We start from the raw sequence: 22,598 nt of genomic DNA, 5'->3' as shown, positions 1-22,598 counted from the left end.
CATTAGGTTTTGAAGATAATTAAAAGGAATAACACATCTAACAAACTCCCCACAGTGCCTGGCAGGTGACAGACTTTCAGCCACTGAGAGCTGTTATTCCTTAAATACAATGGTGAACTTGGCAGTTACAAGACAAGATGCAAAGAGCTCGTTCTGTGCAAGGAAGGAAGTCTGACTGAATATAACAAGAAGATGGCTACAACGAGACACTACCTGAGGAGGCATTTTTGGTTCCTCACAGATGGAAATGAAATGTTTTGTTGAAGAACACAAACCCAGCCAACTCAACACAAATCTACCTTTCCAGTCTGTCTGAATTACCCAAGTTATTTTCCTTGCTTTCATGTTGCTTCAACTCATTTACCTGACAGCCAAGGCTCAGCATTATCTATTCCCAAATGACCCCCCAACCAAACTTTCCTCTCTGAACCAACACTGCAGTCAAACTAGGCCACTTCCATTTCTCTCGCTCTCATGTTTGCTCTGTACCCCTGGGACTCCCCACCCTAACTTATAGTCCCATGTATACAATCCAATTCTGCCTGGTCTTCTAGGCTGGGACTCCGTACCATCTTTTAAAAGAAGTTTTACCTGGTTCTTTCCACCAAAATCAATCTTCCTTGCTCTCCACACATATCTTGCTCCTTTCTCTGTTCTTCTCCTAGGGTACACCTTTTCTCTCACCTTGGAGACATACCTTGACCCTGCACTACCTGAGAAGCTTCATCAGGTATACTTCATTTCCAACCTCGTCGCTTTGCCATCTAAAGCTCCAGGGTCCCCTCTTCCACACAGGCACTCACTCTATCCATAAATATTCACTGAATGTCCTGGACCAGAAAGATCATCCATAACAGCTGGCACACACATAAACTGTAAAATCTGATGATTACTCAGTAAACTCCAGATATTTACACTACAGGGAAAGTGGTAATAAGGATGGATTTTGTGGCCTCACAGCCTCACTTATGGAAGCAAGGCTGAGATGTGGGGAGACACAGCAGGAGAACTCAAACAGGGACCGCTGCCCAGAGCTCTGAACCTAGTCTGAGAGTTCCTGGGCATGACATGAGCCACACACTCAGTGGCCACTATGGAGCATGGGAGTGACCCAAACTTTGAGGACAACTGTGACACATTACCATTGCCCTTCCTTAACTTTACTTCGGGAAAGGAGAATTGTTAAAATAAAGTTTAGCCCTCAGCCTCCCTGTGACATAAAAATATATATTTGGTCTCTGTCCTCGGTTTCTAAAACAGAGTTCCCAAAACCCTTTCAATTTCCTTAGTGATTAGGAGGCTAGGATCACCTTTTGTTCTAATATTTGGTCTATGACTCACACAAAGCATCTAAAACCCTTCTAATTTCTTGGGTGATAGGAGCATCCTTTGCTCTAATGTGGCGACTCCTGGATGAAGGCTGGTCCTAGCTGAAGGCTGATCACCAGAAAGACCAAACACGATTAGAAGCTTGGAACTTTCAGCCCCACCTCTCCCAATCTCCTGGGAGAGGAGAGGGGCTAGAGATTGAGTTAATAATCAATCATGCTTACATGATGAAGCCTCCATAAAAATCCCTAAACTATGAGATTCAGAGAGCTTCCAGGTTGGTGAACACATGGCAGAGCTGGGAGGGTGACACATCTGTGGAGGGCATGGAAGCTCTGTTCCCCTTCCCCATACCTTGCCCTATGTACTGCTTCATCTGGCTGTTCGTCTGTAGCCTTTGTAATATCCTTTATAATAAATGTAAACAAATGTTCTCCTGAGTTCTGTGAGCAATTCTAGCAAATTATCAAACCTAAGGAGAGGGTCATGGGAACCCCGAACTTAGAACCAGTTGGTCAGAAGTACAAGTGACAACCTGGTACTTGCAATTGGCATCTGAAGTGGAGGCAGTCTTGTGGGACCGAGCCCTTAACCTGTGAGGTCTGTGTTAACTCCAGACAGTTGTTATCAGAATTAAATTAAACTGTCAGTGTCCCAGTGTCCACAGAGAACTGGAGAATTGCTTGATGCGGAAAAAATGACACTCGTTATCAGAAGTATTCTGAAAATAAAAGAAAGTGTTTTTTCTTTTACTCCTGAAATCTACTAGCAAGTCTACTACCAGCCTCTCCCATCCGGAGGAAGGCTTCTAATATGGAAGAAAGGAAAGAAGGAAGAAAAAGAGAGAGGATGGAAAGAGACAGTAGGGAAAAGGAAAGACAGGATTTACATAACAATGTGTACTTAGGGCTACCACTTCTTGAATTCTGGTCTGGTGTGATGGGTTACAGCTAACTGCTACAAATTTTCATATATCCAGCTAAAACTGACATTTTTAAAGTAAGGAAACTGACACTCTCTGGTTATAAAGTTAAACACTCAATTCTAACTTTTCTAAAAGGGCTCCTCAGAGCCCTGTAGGACCTTGATTTGAGGCCTGGCTTGGCTTTATAAAAATACTCTCTTTCAGACCTAATTCAGGTGACTGGGTCAAGAAGGTCTCTTAGATGAAGGCCACGGTGTGAGCAAATTGGCCAGTGGGGAAGAGTGCCTCGCAAAGGCTTTAGAATTTTTTTTTTTAAATAGAGTTTAAGTCTCTCAAAACTTTGACATACCGTTATTTAATCCCTTATTTTATTTCAAAGGAAACTTAATTTAAACAACGTGCTATTGTAATTAAATAAAGGACTCAGTGATACAAACACCAAAATTCTTGTTTGAAAGTAAATCTTTCCTGGCTTCCAGGACTGCCAGGGAATTTTTAAAAGAACTGTGGCAGCTTAGAGCTAAGAGTTTTCACAGAGCCAGAGTGAGAAAATTAACCAAGAATTTATCATCTGAGCACATTGTGTGGAGCCTGAGATGGATGAAACTCACTCTCCTTATCCTCATGCATTCTAACTACATGTGTAGATTAAGCAGTGACATTTCTGAGGAAACTCAGAAGTCTCAGCAATTCTTCATTCACGGTGAGTCCGCAGCACAGTGTATCACATTTATTAAAGAAGAGCCACACAGTGTTCTATAAATCCCAACACTCAGTAAACTCCACATGGAAAATTTTCTGGGAACTTCGGCTGGATTAGTTTACCACCAGAGGTGCTTCATCCAGCCACTGACAACCAATATGATCGGGTTGAGGGTTATTCTCCTAGAAAAATGGGAAGTTTTAAACGGAAACACAGAACAGAATGAGGATGTTTGAAGATAATTGAAAAACAATAAAGACCGTCTCAACAGCAAAGGACTGAACCACTGCCTGGGAGAAAAACAGATAAATTACTCTCCTGTGCACCAGGAAATGCTGATTATTTTCTGAGTTGTGGGAGTGCTGCACAAATACAGGGTCATTTGCTATATGCTCAACCAAGGGCCTAGAATCCACGCTTACGTCTGGTTCCAATTATGTGTAAGAATTTAATGGGTCAGCCCCAGAAAAGGCCACCACCCAAACACTGTCGACAGTGAGGCAAACAGAGACTTGGAGAAAGAGAAGGGTGCTAAGACCATAAGAGGCTATGCTGAAAAACAAACTTAGTTCCCTTCCCACCTGGATGGTTGGGTGTCCTCTTTGAGATATGGCCATGTTATTTTCCTACACGTACACATGGTGACACCACCATTTTATCGCAGCTCAGTACTAAAGGTTTAGGAATTGATGATAGCCCACTCATAAGGCAGAGGACAAGTGTCTTCCATCATCACTCCCCACTAATCAGGGAAAGTCTCATATCCTAATGGCCCCAGAGGTCCAGGGAGAGTATGGAAGGGCCGTGCCTCTTGCTTGTGATATGAAAAGTCATGTCTCAGAAAGTCTGTTCAAGTTCATGGGCAAGAAAGTCAATTAAGCAAAGTTATCAGTCAAGAGCAGGATGTGGAACGAAAATGAAGGTAGGTTAAACAACCAGTTTAACCTACCTTGGAAAGAGGAAAGAGAAGAGAAGTGGGCAGACCAACAGGACCTAGGTAAAATCTGAATGCTAATTACTAAAACATGGGTTTTAGTGGGTGAAAATGTCTCAGTTAAAAGGACTTTGTAGAGACAAAGATCTCCATATACTCAGCCTACAGCAACAATAATAATAGGTAACATTTATTAAGCACTTACTATGTGCCAGACACCTTTCTAAGGGTTTTGTGTATATCAGCTCATTTAATCTTTACAACACAGCTTCCTGAAGTAAATATCATCATCATCATCCCCCCTTTTCAGGTAAGGAAATCAAGGCACAGACAGGTTGAATATTTTCTAAGTCACCCTGCTAGCAAGTAGAAAAGCTGAGATTCAAACCCAGCAGTTTGGCTCCATAGTCCATGAGTTTAATCAACAAGCTGCTAGGCTCTTTAGGGCCTACTGCCCAGAGTCTTTATCTTTGTATCACTAACAAGATATTTGAGGCTCAGACAACAATCCCACACTGTGGCAGGATTATGATAGAGGTGGGTTAGTGTCCAATCCTGAGAGTAGAACTCACTCTCTCTACCCCACATGGTGGACCCCAGAGCCTAAGAGACAAGCCATGCCCAGGAACAGAGTCACCAGGAGGTTTCCTTTCTAGAAGAATAGAAAGCTGCAACCATGGGCGAAAGAGCCCCATGTTCCCTCTTGGATCATGATACAATCACCTCAAACTTACAGTGTTCAGTAAAATCTAATTTCAGGGTCAGTATTAAACGAGCAAAGCTTTCAGAGGATAGTCAAATAGAAGAGTTATTAAAGGCATTCACTAAAAGATAAGTGGAAAAGTTGAGCATGAAAGTAAAGACATCTCATAAAATGGTTAACTAGAAAAGGATTTTAAACATCGTAAATATTCACACTTTGAGCATCCCTAAATCTTTGCATAACTATTCCAAAATGAGTCTTACTATGAGGGGTTTCAAACTTTCAAAGGCTATAAAAAGACTTGGGTGTTTTTTTCCATGTGCTTGTTTTTGAGCAGAGCTTAGGAATTGTCTGGCAAACCCAAAATGAACCATATTTTCCCTCAATGGATGTACCAGGATTTGCCCTCATTTCTGATCTAAAGTCCTCATTCTTGCCTATTTAGCACACTCAACAGCACCTCTTCATCTAAGTATGTACTGAGCCCCAACTGGGCACTGTATTAAGGGTCAAGGCAACAGAGGGGCCACACACAAAACTCTCCCCCATAGAGCTTGCAGTCTAATGGGCAAGGCAAACAGGAAACAAGAGAACATTTGCAGATTGTGGTTAACAGCATGAAGGAAATACATGGGAGTGTCTGACAGATAATAACAGAAGGAAAGTCTGCTTTGGGATGGATGGCTGAGAAGAAAGTAAAAAGTATGGACATTTGAAAAAAAAGAACATTAAATGATGGAATTTTTTTTAATTCAACTTTTAATTCAATTTTTTTAATTCAATTTTTTTTAATTTAGTGCTGATTTAGATCAAGCACATCACTTGTATTTACCTCTACTGCCTAGAGAACTAAGGCTTGGATTTGCATGTGAAGATATGATCTTCAGCTTACCAGTCTTCAAATAAAATATGACTCCGAGTCTATGGCCATGCCACCCTGAACAAGCCCGATCCTGTCTGATCTCGGAAGCTAAGCAGGGTTGGGCCTGGTTAGTACTTGGATGGGAGATCACCTAGAAAGACCAGATGCTGTAGGCATAAAAAATAAAAAATAATAAAATAAGGGATTATAAACTGGCAAGGTCCCTGCAATCTGTGAGGTCAACCAAGGGTTGCCTCGCCTAAAAATACATACATACATACATACATACATACATACATACATACATACATACATACATAAATACTTTGACCTAAAGTTTAGACATTATCTATGAATACAGATAGAAGTAATTTCCTATGTTGAACATGGCTTACAGGTCATTTGTTGTTTGGTTGTTGAATTATGTGTTCTTATACTGTTGTACTATAAAAATCATGAGGACATTTGTTTTAAGTTATCAGATAATTTGAATCTTGGCAGCTTCCACTCAGCTATATGTAGAGCCAGAGTCTCTCAGTTGTAAGCAACTCTCTTAGACACTTTCTAAAGCTGTGTTAGCGGCTTCAGGCATGTTGGACAATGTGCCAAGAACAAATGGAGACGCATCAGTAAGGAAAAGTATATGGCAGTGATATATTCAGAAGACTAAACCCAAGCCTGCACACCCAACAAGGGAAGGTCCTGGTGGGCACTGCTAAAACACAGTAGTAATCTTACTTCGTGAAAAATAAACCAACTATGAGACAACGATACAACATGAAAGTTTCTAAAGCTGCATTTCTAAGTCGCTTGCCTAGAAATATGGCATGTGTCAGTAAAGAAACTGGTTTGCTGAGGTTAAGTGTGAAATTAAGTAGTGTTACTTGTTGTTTTAAAGTACTGATTCATGAAATGGGTTGCATAGAGCACTCACATAGGATGATGAAGAGAGAGGGGTTCTTGGAATCCATCTGGACTTTCATTATGAATGCAGTCACATTAAAAGTCCGATAGTAAAGAAATCTGTTAAACCTGGCATTTCTCAAACTAATCAACCATGGAAACTTTTCCTTTGTAACATTCTGTTGTCATTTACCATTCTTTTGACTGCCAAGTATCTAAAGCAGCTTCCTAGGTTTAGTGAATTCTGAACTATGTGAGTCTTACTGGAAGGCAAGGCCCACCTCTCACCACAGAAGGTAAAAGGCAGATAGTCGCCCTGCCTCACTTCCTGGGAATGTGGGTATCACATCAGGGCCAGTTGGTTGTTCGCTCTTGGAACTTTGAAGTAAGCAGCGGAGAAGCAGGAACAGTAGAGACTCTTTCTGGTGGCTGTGATAGGTACAAAGTACAAGTTCAGAGCCATTGGAGAAGAAAAGTGTTAAGTGTCTACAGGTAGTGGCAGTGGTGTCCCCACCAGGCTGTCCCCCTGGTATGGTTTTGGCTGTGATTCTGGCTTTGTCCCTTAGCTCCTAACCATTCTCTCACCCTGTTCTCCAGTCTTCTCATTAAGACTATGATTCTGAGTATCCTTTTCCTATTTAAGTTATCTAGGGTTAGAGTCTGTTGCCTGTAAATGAGAATTTTGATATTACTTGTCCTTTAATATCTGACAGAACTGGTTTTTAGAAGAACTTCAGAACGTGCAGCATTCTCATGCAATATAACAAACCAAGTAAGTTGGGTACTATGATGATAGTATAATATTTCAGTATGCCTTTACCTTGGCAACCAGATTCATTAATACAGTTTCCAAAAGCAATTTACTACTAGGCACACAGTTTAATGGGGAAAAAGCCTCAGAGAGAATTTCATCTCACTCCCAGATTATTAAGTAGGTCTCTTGTAGGCACCACCTCACTTCCTCTGATTTGACCATGACCCCGCCTCCTTGACCTTCCCCCTCACGACAATCATTTAATATTGACCCTTCCTTTTGTTCTTAAATATAATCTAACCGTCCTTCCCCCACCAGCCTTAGTGCTAGTGTGAGTTTTGTTCTGATTATGTGTGCTGCAAATCAAAAAAGAAATGATAATTGTGCAAGAAAGAGATTTTAGGCTATTGAATTCAAAAAATGCTGAAATTCGAAAGGAAATACATCAGACAAAGTTTTCTAGGAGCACGACCCAAGTTGAAATGGACCATCTAAGTAGCAACAGGATTTAGAATCCTCCAATATCACTGACAAAGGGCTGAGAGATCCAAGCATATAAATGTTAGCACTGGAGATATAGTTTTTTTCCTTTTTTCATTGGTGAAAATGAACTCACATATTCCTATCATATATTTCTACTTAGTAATATCACATCATGATGGGAAATTTGACATATTTCTCCCTAGTCTGGGTGACTTCTGGACCTCTGTTTCAAATACTCCATCATCAAATCCGATAACATTTTATATCGCTAATTTTATTATCTTGATCTAGCATTTCACTTGTGATAAGGGACCGATAATGAATGAAATGGGATTTTCTGCTCATAATAAGGAAAACTTTAATCTCTGAGCACAGCTCCTATCATCAATACATGTTGGGTAACTGCGGCTTCCCCACCTTGCCCCACTCCCATATCCTAATGGTTTTTATAAGAAAATGAGAAGTTATATACCGTGCCTTTTTTAAGACCTTGACTAAAACAAAAGAATTCTAGCAAGTTCTTAGTTTTGTACTTTTCATTCGAAACATATGCAACCAAAAATTTCAGCTTATTCAGAGAGATGATACTTTGAGATATTAACCAAGGTGCTCTTTCCCTTCCCCTTTGTCATCTCTCCCTTGGGCTGCAAACATTTTTCCAGGGATGGTAGAAGGAGGGTTAAGATCCAAAAGAAAACAGAACAAAAACATACAATTCTTAAGTATACAGCTCAAAAGCCAAGGGTTCAATTGGCTTTTTCTTTTTGAAAAAAGAGAATTAGAAAGTAGATATATGAGTCAGAACTGGAGTCATCTTCCTTTCAGCCATCCACCATGGATCTGATAAGTACAAACAGCCCAGCAGACCACCAGTCAGAAGTTACCAACTCTAAGTACCGCATAACACAAGGCACAGCTCAAGGGATGACAGAGCAAATGACATTTGAGTGAACAGCCGCCTTCCTAAAGACCTGAGGGGCAATGACATTTATAAAAGAGGGGGAAAATCCCAAATATAATTAAATTTTTAATCTAAAATGATTTAAAAATTATGAAAGTTGACTGAGTTTATCTGAAAGTACAAGATTCTATTTTCTGTATTAGGAAGAGTGGAAGCTCAAAGCCAGAAATAACATTTTATGATCGAAAGAAATTACTTCATTTTACACGCCTGAACTTGAGAATTGTGACGTTTGTACCTATTTTACTTAGATTTACTTAAAGGACCTAGGTCTGAGTGCAATCCAATCAGAACTGGTCTTTCTCATCCACTTGACCTCAAGTCCTCAAAGATTGTGGAACAAGGAAAAGAAAAGAAATGGGGAAAGAAGCTGTGGAACAAAGCGGCACCTGGAAAAGTTATAAGTCCAAGTTGGAAATAAGGGAAGAAAGGAAATGGGAAGAATGCAAAGAAGAATGTGTCATCATCTGTCTTCTCTGAAGTCCCAACGGAGACAGATTCCCTTGCTCATCACTTCTGTAGGCTCTAGGATAGCGCAAGAAAGGTCAGGAGTTGGGGGCAAGTGAAAAGATGGCTGCAGATGGTCTGAGAGAGCTGGACTGCAGGCAGGCTTTGCAGGAGGCATCTAGCTTGGATACAGTGACTTTGAGAAATTCACGAGTAAAATACTTTCACATACAATAGTATAAGAAATACATGTGGTGAATTGGGTAATAAAACAAACCTCAATACTGCCTTATATTTGAGCTGACAGAGTGATATTATCATCACCCTGGATCAAAAATCTGATAGCTCATTCATTTCTGGTATTCTGGCCCAGTTCCAGTACAGGTGATTACATTCTACTTATCTAACTCCCTCTGGAACATCTATGAAGTATGTTTCCCATCCTTTCTGGCCCCTGGTTATTCCCTATTCTAAATCTCTAGTATTCTAGGGGATGGTGAGCCATGGTAAGCTAGTATTTATCATCTACCTTGAGATCTCTGAATGAGAAGTGCTATAAAAGTGAAAATTGATCTTAGCGAGAGCAAGCAAGCATTCCTTATGTGTTAAGCAATCCCAATCATTTCCCCTTGCTAGATCTCTCCTCCTTATTTGCAAGTACTTCACATTTATCTTGATCTTTTCCTGCTTCCCTCACTCTAAGCTTCTCAAGAATAAAGAGTGTGCCTTCTCTTTCTTTGGTAGCTTTCAGCAAATAATAAATATGCTGTGAAGCTTGGTGACAGATTACTTAATCACATGTTCACAAAGCCACAGGCAGAGTCCTACCTCCTAGGGCTCATCATGAACTCCTATCCCAGAACCCTCCTCACCTATTCTTTTTTCCAATCTATCTAAACTAAAATAGCTATTAAACATTTTTTTTCTTCTCTATCTGACATGGACAAAATTATACAGTAAAGGGGAAAATATAAAAGGATGGATAAATAACATGAGGAAGATTTAAAAAAAAGGGAGAGCCTGTAAAAGGGTGATGCTTAGTGAGTACTTATAAACATTTCTGAATGTGTGTTCACACCCATGAATGAATAAAGTGATCAGTCAACTAATGGAGGTATGCATGTTAGGGCCCTTTGTGGCTGCAGTGACCGATACCCAGAAAATGTATTGGCCTCATTTCAGAATTCAGGGAAAGCCACACCCCACAGACTGTACTCAGGGCAGGTGTTTGCAGCTGGGCCTCCAGAGTGAAGGGAACCAAGCATACTTTGACTATCTCTCAGTGCTATGTCTGCATATCAGCTTCATTCTTTTTCGTTTTGTTAATACTCTAGAATAGGTCTCCAATAGTTCCCAAATGTTATAATTGGTTTACCACCCGGAGAGAGACAGATCCTAACATGAGCCCCAAGTCCAAATGACCTAGGATGTTCCTCTCCGGCCCAGGTAGGGTCAGTAGTCCACCCCAGGACTGTAGGACATCACTACCAAGAAAATGTGAAAGGGGGAGACAGGGTGAGGATGTTGCTGGGTATATAATCCCCAAGGTCAAGGACTAACTAGAGGAGTAAGCCAAGATCTAAGAATGGACTAAACAAAGGCTACTGACCATATAGAATTGGGTGCATCTTAGCCTAATATTCTGGTCATGGAATAAAAAAAAAAAAAAAAAAAGTCAATGGCTTGGACTTGTCTCTGTTGCCTCTATAAATCCGCCACTTTGCTAGATGGGGACAGCCTCAGGGGACAGTGGAGAACCATCCAGCGCTCACCTAAGGGGCTTTTGCAGATTCCTGGGGTACGCGTTCACGCCCAGGCATGCCAGGTCTTGTGCTTGTCAATGTGAGGAGATTTCGGGAAAAGAGACAATGAGTGAAGGAGAGAGGCAACAACAGGTGCAAGGACGTGGATGGGGAGGCCAGGGGAGGGGTGGGGTGTTGGCATGGACGACAGAGAGGGTGCACGTACTGCCGACCCCAAAACAGATCAAGTCTTTAGGTTCTCTTTAGCTCTGCAGCTCCCAAAGCTTTTCAGAACTTCCAAGCCCAAGTCTCCTCCAAGCCATGCTGCCATGAGGTAGTGAGATGATCAGGAACGGTCTGGATTTTTGTCCTGCTTTCAGCACGTCACTTATATCTTTAGCTTTGACTCCCCCCTTTGTAAAATTATAGTCTGGTTTATGTATTTGCCATGGCTTCTTCTCTCTCTACAGTTATAGTTTTTATCCCCGTGATAAGAGCTGAACTTGGCAGTGGGACGATTAATCAATTAGCAGGTAACATTGCAGCAAGCAAGCAGCAAGGAGGGAGAAAATCTTTTTAAAATCTTTTGAGGTTGCATTAAAATCTACTGTTGCTCCTGCCTCTCTAGCAAATTCTGACCAAATTTCCTTGTCATCCCATAACTGTGACTTTTTTTTTACCTTGGTAAGAATCAAGAATTTTGAGGCCTTACACAAACACTGCAATGATTTTAGTTTCACAAGCCACAGTATAAAAGGCACTGGTCCCGGGGTGATTAACTGGGGTTTTGTAGGCACTGTTTCAAACCAGCGTTGTGCTACGTGTATTCAGTTACTGCACTTATGATTTCATTAGCTTCTCTGATAAATAATGCAACAACTTTAATGATGCATTTCCTCTTTTAAAAAAACCCACAGTGGAAACTCCATTTCATAAAGCAAGGAAGAACAATGACTTCTGTTTAATTTTTATTACTTTTAAATTAATCCGTAAGGTTTTAAGAAGTGAAAATCACCTCCAGTGGAGAAAAAAAAAGGGAAGACAAAAAGGTTAACCTGTTTAAAAGGTGCAGTCATTTCTGGGTGAGTGCAGAATAGATATAGGTCAGGAATCAGCATGAAAGCCCCACCTTCCTCAATTGAGTCCTTTCTAGATCACAAAAGGAAAGTGGTCCTGCCAAATTAAAACCCTCCATAACAATAAAACCTGATTTAATGCAGTCATTATTTTTCCATTAAATCTGAATATCATCTAATGCATGGATGTTATTTTAAACCTCCCACACTAATAGCAAATCTAGCATTACTTGTAAATCAGACCTAAACGTTCCATCACTTGTCATTACTGCTATTGACAATCACAATACTTCATCCCCAAGGGCACCATGCCCTCAACCCCTGACTCCAGAGATGGGGAGAAAGAATAGAAGAGATGTATTTTAATTTTGAACAGAGAGCTGCTTACTGAAGTGTGGAGGTTGGGTCAGTAACACCCTGGAGGTCTCAGTTTAATTTGGTTCAACATGTAACCCTTTCTTTTCCAGGTCACACCAGGATGAAAAAAAATCCAAGGCTTGGGTTACAAACAACCCAGAAAAGAGAAACCTCTCTATGTATTTAAACCAGAGGGGATTTAGGGCTGGGAATTGGTGACACGGGGGTAGAAGTGAACGGGAGAGCTGAGAAGCCAATGGGAGATGGTGGTGCAACCCAGAGATTGGCGACCAGAGGCAACTGTTGCCACATCTTGGCTGGATGACAGAAGGAAGTTGAAGTGGCACCAGGACCCTCAGGGCAGAGATGCTGGAAGGATTATGGAACCACATCAGACCTGGAACCACACAGTGGGATTTGGAGCCATGGACCCAGAGGACACATCACCAGTGCTGTGAGACCACAGTGTGACAGCTTTCAATCAACCTTAAATTGCAAGATCTTCATATGCTATCCTTCAACCCAGATTCTATGGCATGATGGGTATCACGGTCAAGTCGCAAGCACTTAGCCCGCCCTCTACGGAGAAGCCATAGGGTCTGAGAGGACTTTTCTGTACCCCAGGCTCCAAGCTCAGGCCTCGATTTGTTCTGCCTAAGCTCCCTACACCATGATGACTGGTTCAGGGATGTGCACACAACACAGGCTTGGCCAGTCAGAGCACACATCACCTTCATCATAGTGATTGATTCAGGGAGAACTGGTGTCCTAAGAGGGCATTTGCTCTGCAAATGGAGGAAAGAGAAGCTATGGATGACAAAACGTGGCCCTGGGACAGGTTTCTAGCCTGGAGATAAAGCAGTCACCCAGAGGAGGGCAGAAGTGAGAATCACAGAAAAACCAAGCCATAGCCCTGCCGTGTGATCCTGGGGGACAAATCAACACTGCCACCCGCCCACGACTTTACAATTACATGATACAACAAATTCCTTTATGGTTTAAACCATTTGAGTTTTCTGTTGTTTGCAACAAGAATCCTAACTGATACAGAGAACCAGGTGCTTCTTCAAGTATTTGGTACATGATAGATTTTAATAAACAATTGCTTACTACTTACTTCTTATATAGCTATTAAGATATTTATACCAAGCTCCAAGGGAACTGGGATGGAGGTGGTCTGGCTCACTTAGCATGACATCGTTTTATATCTGATTCTCAATATTTATTAGCCACATCAAACCTGTCTCCAACACAAGACATGCATCCCATTCCTCTCAACCTCAGGGTGGTTTATACGCCACTTTTCATCAGTGTTTATGTTCTATTATCTTAATCCACAAATCAGACATTATTATCAGTGTTTTATCCAATCATTATGTGTTTATATTGACTTTTACATTTACCAATTTATATGATTTCCCTTCCTTACTGTATCTCAGATCTTCTATCTGGAATTATTGTCATTTTCCATTATGAAAATATCTAATAGACATTTTTCTAAATTTCTTTTACAGACATCTGTGAGTGATAAGCAGATTTTTTATTGTAAATATCTTTGAAAGATAATTTCATTAGATATAGAATATAGTAAATACATATTCACTAGATATAGATTTATGATTTTATCACTAGATATTTATTATTTATATATAATAAACATATCACTATATATTTATTATTTATCACTAAGTTATAGACTTATTATTTTACTGTTTTTTGGCCTCCATTGACACTATTATGAGGTCAGTTATAAGTCTCATTGTCATTCTTTTGTAACTGATTTGTCTTTTCTTTCTAGCTTCTTTTGATTTTTTTTGTCTGCGGTTTCACTATGTTGTTTCTAGATATGGATTTTTCTTTATTTATCTCATTTGGGATTTATTGGGCTTCCTGAAACTGAGAATTGGTATTTTTCAATTCTTGAAATACTAAGCCATTTTTGGCTTTGAATGTTGCTTCTCCCTTATTTACTCTATATCCTTCTTGGATTCCTATTAAATGTATGTTTTCCATCCCTATGTCTTTTTTCCTTTCTTTTCTTTCTTTCTTTTCTTTTTTTTTTTCTGTAGTCTATAAAATTTCTTCAGCTGTACCTATCAGTGCACTTATTCTCTCTTCAGCTGTGTTTTATTGATGTTTAAACCATGCAATTCCTCTTAAATATCAACTGTAATGTTTTTTCAGTCTTAGAAGTTTTTTTTCATTCTTTTCCATATTTGCTTAGTAATATTAATAGTCTCTTTTTCCATAATAATATTCCATTCTCTTTTTTATACTTCTTTTTATTCTCTCTTACCTTATATTCTATTACACCCACTTAACTCCACCTCAGCCATCCTGACCTCCCTTCTGTGCAAAGCATACTTCCACCTCCAAATATTTGCTCTAACTAATCACTCTGTAGAATCTTTACACTTGCCTCCAAGAAATGAATATGACTTACTCCTTCACTTCCTTCAAGTTTTATTCAAATGTGACCTTCAAATGTCATACATACTCCTTAATGCCCACTCCTTGCTTTATTTTTCCCCTGTAGCACCTTTTACCTTCAAAGACTATAGAGCTGATATAGTAACCTGAGTGTAAATGCTAAAGGCAGAGACATTTTCTGGTATTTTTTCATTATTGTATCTCCAGTACCTAAAATAGTACCTGACACTTAGAAGACACAAAAGTATTTGTGAATCGATATTAAAAACACTTATTTTACTTGCTGTGTTTGATCATCTTGATTCCCACTTTTATTCATGATGCTTGAGCTCAAGTTCCTTGGATTTCTGTATGTGAATTACTTGACACTTAGGTTGAAGCTATGTTAGCCCAGAGTTACATTGTTTCTGCCACGCCTTTTGGATTATGAGAAGTTCATGGCCTTACTTATATATTTGTTTCTCAGGCTGCATACAACATAGCTGCGAGACTGATAAGTCAAAAACTATCAGAAATACAAATAGTGAGAAACTAGTGCATCTCTTTCAAGGCACGTCTTGAAGGCAAAAAATAAGTGAGTATATAGAATAATTAACTACATATATAAGAACTTACATCTCTGAATAGAAAAATGTTTTTATGTGTATGTTCAAAATAAATCAAATACTTGGTCACAAAAAAAAAATTTTTATAAAATTGAAAAAGTAAGAGTTGTAGAGGTCACTTGCCCAATTATAAGCTTAATAATATTAATAATAATGATTTAAACTACCAGTAAATTAAGAAACACTCCTATCTGAAATTTCAAACTATCTAGAGGACTATTAAAATGAGACTATAAGAAAATCTGTGGGACAGAGAAAAAGCGGTACTTAGAAAAGAAATAATAGTTTTAAATGGCATCAAAGGCTAAAATTAAAGATACTTAGGGTTCATCTTAATAAACTGGGAAAAGATCAATACAATTAACTGAAGATAGAAAGAAAAATAGAAAATATAAAAGAAAAGAGAAAAGAGAAATAAAATCAAAGTCGCATTCTTTGAAAAGACCAATAAAAAAAGAAACTTTCATAAGCCTGATTAGAGAAAGAGTGAAAAAAAAAAAAACAATGAAAATTAGGAATAAGAAATGAGACATAACCACAGATATAGAAGAGACGAAAATAATCATGAGAGAATATTCTATGCAAATTGATGGCACTGAGTTTGAAAACAGATAAAATGGATAACTTCCTGGCAAAAATTTCAATAGAAAATTTGATTGGAGCAGCTACAATAGAGGAACCGGGGAATGTGATTCAAGCTCCACTTTCAGAATGCAACTTTCAACAACAAGCACAGCAACTTCTAGGGCTGAAGAATGCACAAGTGCTTCAGGGCAATTCCAAAGCGAACAGCTCCAGAAGTGCAGTGACCCCAAAACGCTCCTTTTAAACACTGTGTAAATCCAATATTAGGATAATCGAGCCCAAGTTTACAGCATCGCATTAAATCTTACGGGGAGCCCTTGATTCCAGAGCTGGGTTGGGGGCAGATAAATTGAAAGATGCAGAGAAAATAACAACCTATGAAAATGTTGAGTCCCTTTGGAATCAGTATGCTAAACAGGTTATAATAAGCTTCAGATAAATCCAGGCGGCTGAGTTCTCTTGGTTTCAATGCCTCACTTGAAAATTCCAACTGTTTCTCAAGATGTGCAAATTGTCAAATCCAGCCTTGTCAAAATCTGCATTCCTGAGCTATTGTTGGTATTGGACATTTCTTGGGAAAGTGTCAACATCATGTTCACATGATTACTGTTCAGATGGAAACATTTAAAAACTCATGAAAAAGAGAAATTAATGATAACGCAGAATCCAAGGTCAGAGTCATGTATTTTAGTAAAAGTTTACCTCCTTCCAAAATAAAAAGTGACAGTGAAACACAATTCCTAATGGAGGGTGAAAGGAATAAATTAACCAACATATTTATCAAAATGGGCTGCAAAGATTATATGTTATAGAGGAATTCTTTTTCTTAACTATATTATTATTATTGAACCATGAAAATTGTATTATTGTGTTTTGCACTCTGAAGCGGAAAATCTGGCTAAGCTACATCTTAAGTCCTGACCCACAGAAACTGAGATAATAAATATATGTGTGATTTTAAGCTGCTAATTTTGGGGTAATTTGTTATGGGCCAAAAGAAAACTAACATGCACCCCTCTAACTCTCTCCTCACACTGCTGTCACTGCCTTCAAAGCCGCCCACCCACTCCCATCCATCCTCCAGATAGATAATTCTGACCCACCCTTCAAGGCTCAATTTGAATATTATCTCCTTTAAGAACGCTTCTCTTAACTCTGCCTTTCCTTGGGCTTCATAAAATCTGTAGACATCTATTATTATACATATATATTGCACATGTATTTGAATCATCATTATCTTATATGTCTGCCTCTTTGACTGGATGTGGAATTTTCAAAGCAAGAGACTATGTTTTAGTTATATTTATAGTCTTAATGTCAAGCACGGTGCTACATTGTAAACGTTCAATAAAGGTTGGTATGGTGGGTATGCAAACAAGTCCAAAAACTCCTTATTGTGATAAATCAAGATCATTACCAACTTTAAGCCCTGCCTTCACCAGGACGTCAGGAAACTTAACCTCAGTCTTTCCTTAGTTTTCCTTCCCCGTTCCTGAAGGTTATATTAAAAATCCAAGATCTTACAGTGGGCCAAAGCATAATGGGTAGGGAGCTCCACCACCTGTCCACTCTGGTTGCTGCGAAGACATTCACTGTCACTGCCTACAGCCTCTTCTGGTACTTTTACACCAGGCTTGGAACATAAGAATTAGATGTATCACCCAACTGTTTCCCTCTGGAGACTTATCTCATCCTGGAGAGCCCTTATAGAAAGCAAGACCTGGATACCCACTACTTCTGGACCACAACTCTCTCTCTCTCTCTCTCTCTCACACACACACACATTTTCCTCCAACCAAGGACCATCTCCTTCTCTTCTGGAGGTGGGAAGATTTCTAGATCATCAAGTTTGCCTTTTTGCCTCCTTTGTAAATCCAAGGGCTTAGACCTTTAGACAACAAAAGCCAGAAATCCTCAGCTGGCTTCCACTGCTTTCAGCCCTAAGGGAAATCTTTTTTGAGACAATGAGGTATAGCCAGGCCCTGCTCTGATGGAAGAAAAGCAAAGGAGGGAAGTCACATACCCTCATGTTTCAAAATATTAGCCAGTCTCACTTTGGAGATGAATGTGTTACCTAATTGACTGATCAAGTGAAAGAAGGAATAACAATGCAAAGATATCTAAGCAGAGGGAGTGGAAGGAACCAATAAAGTATTAATTATCCATTATAAAGGAATTGTTAGTGGTAAACAGGTCAAGTCCTTGAACATAGAAGAAGGAAGAAGAATGACACTGGTGAATAAGAATTATAGGTAATTTTGAAACCTTCCGTTTAGGTCATCAGTTTTAAACTCCTGCATTCCAAATCTTTCTCTAAAGCTACTGCTGACTGATTTAAATGTCACCCTCTGTAGAACACTATTTATAAGCCCACTTAACTTTAGCTCACCTGAGGTAGACAGTTCTATGTATGTTGCCAGCTTCTCATCTCAAGAGACTCATTTCAAGAGCTTCTCAGCTCTTCTGCCTTGTCTTTCTCCTAAGCCCTGGAGGACCAACCACTCAGCCTAGGCTCAGGCTCCTCCCTAAAGAAGGGAGGAGTTAACATCCCAGGGGAAACTCTCTCCCAGTGGGTCACAGGAGTTGTTGGATAAATGTATCAGGCTCCTGACATTCAGAAAGGCAATTCTGAAGTGCATTCTACGCAGCTCCTCAGAAGTCCCCAGGGAACTAAGCCTCAGTTGCCTGCAGTGGTGACCAACTCAGTGACACATTCTCTATTTGTTTTTTCATCTTCTCCATTTCACTCCTCATTCCCACACTCCGGCTTCTAGGAATCACTCCCAAATAAACTACCTGTCTCAGGCTCTGCTTTAACAGGGAATCAACCAAGACAACCCTCTTTCCAGGGCACCTTTTCTAGAGGAGGTGCAAATAAGGAGTGGCCAACCCAAGAGATAAGTTCCAGACTGCACAGAGGGGATGGGGAGGCAGAGTAAGAAGAGAAAACCAAAATTAAAAAATTGGATAAATCACCTACAAATCTGCCCCGGTGAAGGAGCTATAAATTTGCCTATAAAATTTCATCTGTGCAATATCTGGACCAAGTTCAAGAGGAGGAACATGTAGCTTCCAAGATCAGGGTATTGACAGATCGCTGACCATGGCTGGATGGAAAGAGTGCAAGCTCAGGCTTCGATAGCACTGCCTGAGCAGTGCAAACACTGATGCACCAGCCACACGGTGACCTCACCCTCACCCTCTCAAAGTGGGACAGCAAGAGGAGAGGAGTGCTTAGGCAGCTCTCTGGGAAGAAGAACGACGCCAGCATCAACTGAGAGATGTAAGCAATGAGGCTGCTGGGAAAGATTAGAGCATCTAGAGCAAGTCAATGAGGTCACAGTCAAGGAAAGGAAGAGAGAAGGAGGAATGAGGTCAGGCATTTCCAGAGCATGCGAAGGTGCTCGGCCCTGGGCTCAGAACGTGGCTTGCATAACCTGGGTTTCCTCAGCCACACCAGTCCAGGGTTAAATACAATCACATATCGTTTCCAAATATAGGTTTTATTGTTCAGGTATGCCAACATATTAGGAGATGACTGCCACTGAAAAGATAGCTTGATACTCACAGTTCCCAAGAGAAAGGAGCAGGCCATGCCAAGCAGGGCCACATAGAGAAGCACCATGACCAGTTGGTAGGCAGAGGGAGTGAGGGGAGGTAGTGAGCAAGAGCCTTTATTGTGGTTTCCATGGGAGGATGGGAGTGAGGTGGCATAAGCAAGTTGACTCAGAATACTTTCAGTGGGCTCTCGGGTGTAGGGGGGATGTCCTGAGTTGTCTGGTACCTGGCCCTGGTACCTTGCCTGAGTTGAGAGCCCTGTGAGAGACCTGATAAAGAAAGTGGTTGGTGGATGGTTTCAGTTTGGTTGGTTTGCATAAGAGGTTCTCTCCAGGTGAGTTGTTTGCTATCTCTGGGAGTTAGCTAAACCTAGGAGAGGCAAGTCTCGCAGTATCAACAAAACCCCAAGAAGTCAAAGCATCTAAGTAAAAAGATACGCTCAATACCACATATTAAGAGTAAGAATCTGCATTTAACCTGCTCTTGACCCTACAGGAGTTCCAGCCCCTACGAAGTCTTTCACATCAACTTCAGAATGCCCAGTGGGGTTAAACATGTACTTGGCAACAAGTCCAGGCATTCGCCACATAGCAATTGTCATTTTGTTCCTCTCTTGTTCTAACCCTCTGACAATAAAAGCCTGTAAAGCTATGGGAAGACAAAGGCACTACACTTGCCCATTACTTCTGGAGTCTACCATCAAGCTGCCTCCCACTAGGTACCATAGCTACTTCCGTTAAGTATCAATACTTCTGTTGAGCACTGCCACCTCTGGCACACCCACTAGGTATCACTATTCCTATCAGAGACTACTTCTGCCTCCTCCCTGGGGAATAACACCACCCATGGGAGGCACCATGGATACCTCTGCTAGAGACCAGCACTCCCAACATAGCACCACTGCCACCTTCACTGTCTTGTTATCCTCAAGACACAAAAGTTCAGTGATGTCCAGGTGAAAGGAAGAAGCATTCTTTTCTCCACTTATTATTTTACATTCAGTTGAGGTATAAGAAAAGTATAGTGGCCAACATATATTAAACTTTTGACTTAAGCCAAGGTGCTGGTCACATAATAATGGCCCCCCAAAAGCAGCTCCATTCTAATTCCCTATGAATATGTTACCTTGCATGGCAAAAGGGACTTTGCAGATGTGATTAAATTAAGGATCTTGAGATGGTGAGATTATTCTGGATTATCTAGATGGACCCAATATAAATGAAAGAGTCCTTATAAATGAAAGATGGAGGCAAAAGTGCCAGAATCATAGAGAGAGATGAAGGTGCTACACTACTGGCTTTGAAAATGGAGGGAGGGGCCATGAGCCAAGGAATGCAGGCAGCCTCTATAAGCTGGAAAAGGCAGGTAAACATATTCTCCCCTAGAGCAACCAGAAGGAATGCAGCCCTCCTGGCACCTTGATTTTCAGGTGAGTGAGAGCCGTATCACACTTCTGACCTCCATAACTATAAGATACTAAATTTGTGTTGTTTTAAGCCACTTAGTTTGCAGTAATTTATTACAACAGCCATAAGAAACTGATACGGCCAAGTTCTGGGCCAAATACTTTATGTGTATTATCTCATTCAGTCCTCCCAGGGGACACTATGAGGGAAGTAGCAGATTAGCACAACCTTCTAAGTGAGTAAACCGAGTCATGGAAATGTGTCAACAGTCTCAGAGGTATTGAGTAGAGGAACTAGGCTCCACACCCAGGCCATCTTAACTCACTGTCTGTGCACTTAACTCCTGGCCAAGCATGGAGTTGTACCTGGTGTTTTGCAGTATTTTTAGAGAAATGATAGAGGCTCGAGTATAATGGGGCGGCACCTTTGCAGACTTAAAGGGCGTGCCTAACCAAGCCAGGGAAATACTCGGGGAATTCAGTCTTCCTCTGCTTCTCCTGGACTGCAAAGGTTCAATCTCCAAGCCTGTCCAGCCAGAACTCTAAAAAAATGGGCTGTTGTCACTGTCCTTTGTCTCAGCCTCACCCATCTTATCTAGACTAATCATGTGCAAGCATGTGGCATTCTTTACTAAAGAGTCTAGCAGATCTTACAGTGGGAAGAACAAACATTGGCACTTTATCGAAATTGCTATTATTTTGAAGCCCTCAGGGAAAGGCCTTCTAGCCTGAGACCTTCTAAAGGAGGGCACCTAAGGCTGATGCCTTCTTTCCTGACTTCTGACCAACCCCTCATCCTCTGTGAAGACCCCTCTTCCAGGTCTCCCCACATCTGGAATCTAGTCCCTTAGGATTCTCCACCAGTCCTCGGTTTTTCTTGCTACCATCTTGCAAACTGGGCATTGAAGGGGTCTCTCTCTGCTCTTTCACTGAATCTAGAAAGGACATCTGTGACCTCACACCTTAGGACAAGGACAAAAGTAGTGGCCGCTGAATTTCAGTTCAGTCTCCCTCCAGTAAAGGTTGTTTCTGATATCCTCTCTCGCTCAGCTCACTGAAGGGAGCATAATTGTTCTCAGATTCAGTACCGTCTAGCTTGATATAAAGAGAGCTCATTGCCCTAACAGCAGGGCTGTGACTACTTGTGGATAAACGACTCTTTCATCCTTGGGCTGAGGACCAGTTGGCACTGTCCCAGGTCAGAGTTAGAAGAACCACACGACCAGCTGTAATGGATCTCTCTTGACTCCTAGAGAAGCAACACTGGCTTTGATTGTATAAGAGTAGCAGGCAGGGTGCCATTTATCCTAACTCATCCTCTCTCCAGCTCCTACTTCCAGACTGTGCCGAGAGACAACTGGGCTGCAAATACCATGCTGCCCTTACACTGGCCCCAAGTTCTGGGCCTGCCTTGCCTGCCTCCTTCTCACTTTGGCCTACCTTCTCTCCAGGGATATAGACAGATGACGAGAGGCCTTGAGCACATGAGTAAATCTTTAGTTTCTTGCAAAAATTTTTACTGACATTTCTTAAAAGGTAGAAAAACTAAACTTTTGTTGTGATTATTGCTACTTTGGCGGCTATTGTTTATAACTATGTTGATGATTGTCTGAGACTCTGCTCGCAGGGATACTGAAGTTCGGATACTACGCAGCCCTGAAGGGTGTGCATGTGTTTGTGTGCATGCATGTGTGTGTGTGTGTGTGTATGTGTGTGTGTCCTCCCCTCGATACCGCAAGGATTCTGTGAGTCAGTCTCAATACTGGCCATTTGTCTAAACCACCCACACAGGAGTCTGAAGCCCCATCAGGTTCTCTCTCCTGCCCACTTGCTCTT

General features: G+C 40.9%; 1 pseudogene; it reads left to right on the top strand.

Annotated features, from left to right (window-relative positions):
* Positions 1 to 5,513: 5,513 nt before the first annotated feature.
* Positions 5,514 to 5,632, top strand: LOC111746745 (annotated as a pseudogene).
* Positions 5,633 to 22,598: the final 16,966 nt, after the last annotated feature.

Source organism: Pteropus vampyrus, unplaced genomic scaffold (assembly GCF_000151845.1).
Source record: "Pteropus vampyrus isolate Shadow unplaced genomic scaffold, Pvam_2.0 Scaffold199, whole genome shotgun sequence".
Lineage (NCBI taxonomy): Eukaryota > Metazoa > Chordata > Mammalia > Chiroptera > Pteropodidae > Pteropus > Pteropus vampyrus.
The sequence above is the reverse complement of the archived record's forward strand: the minus strand, read 5'-3'. Positions and strand labels throughout refer to the sequence as shown.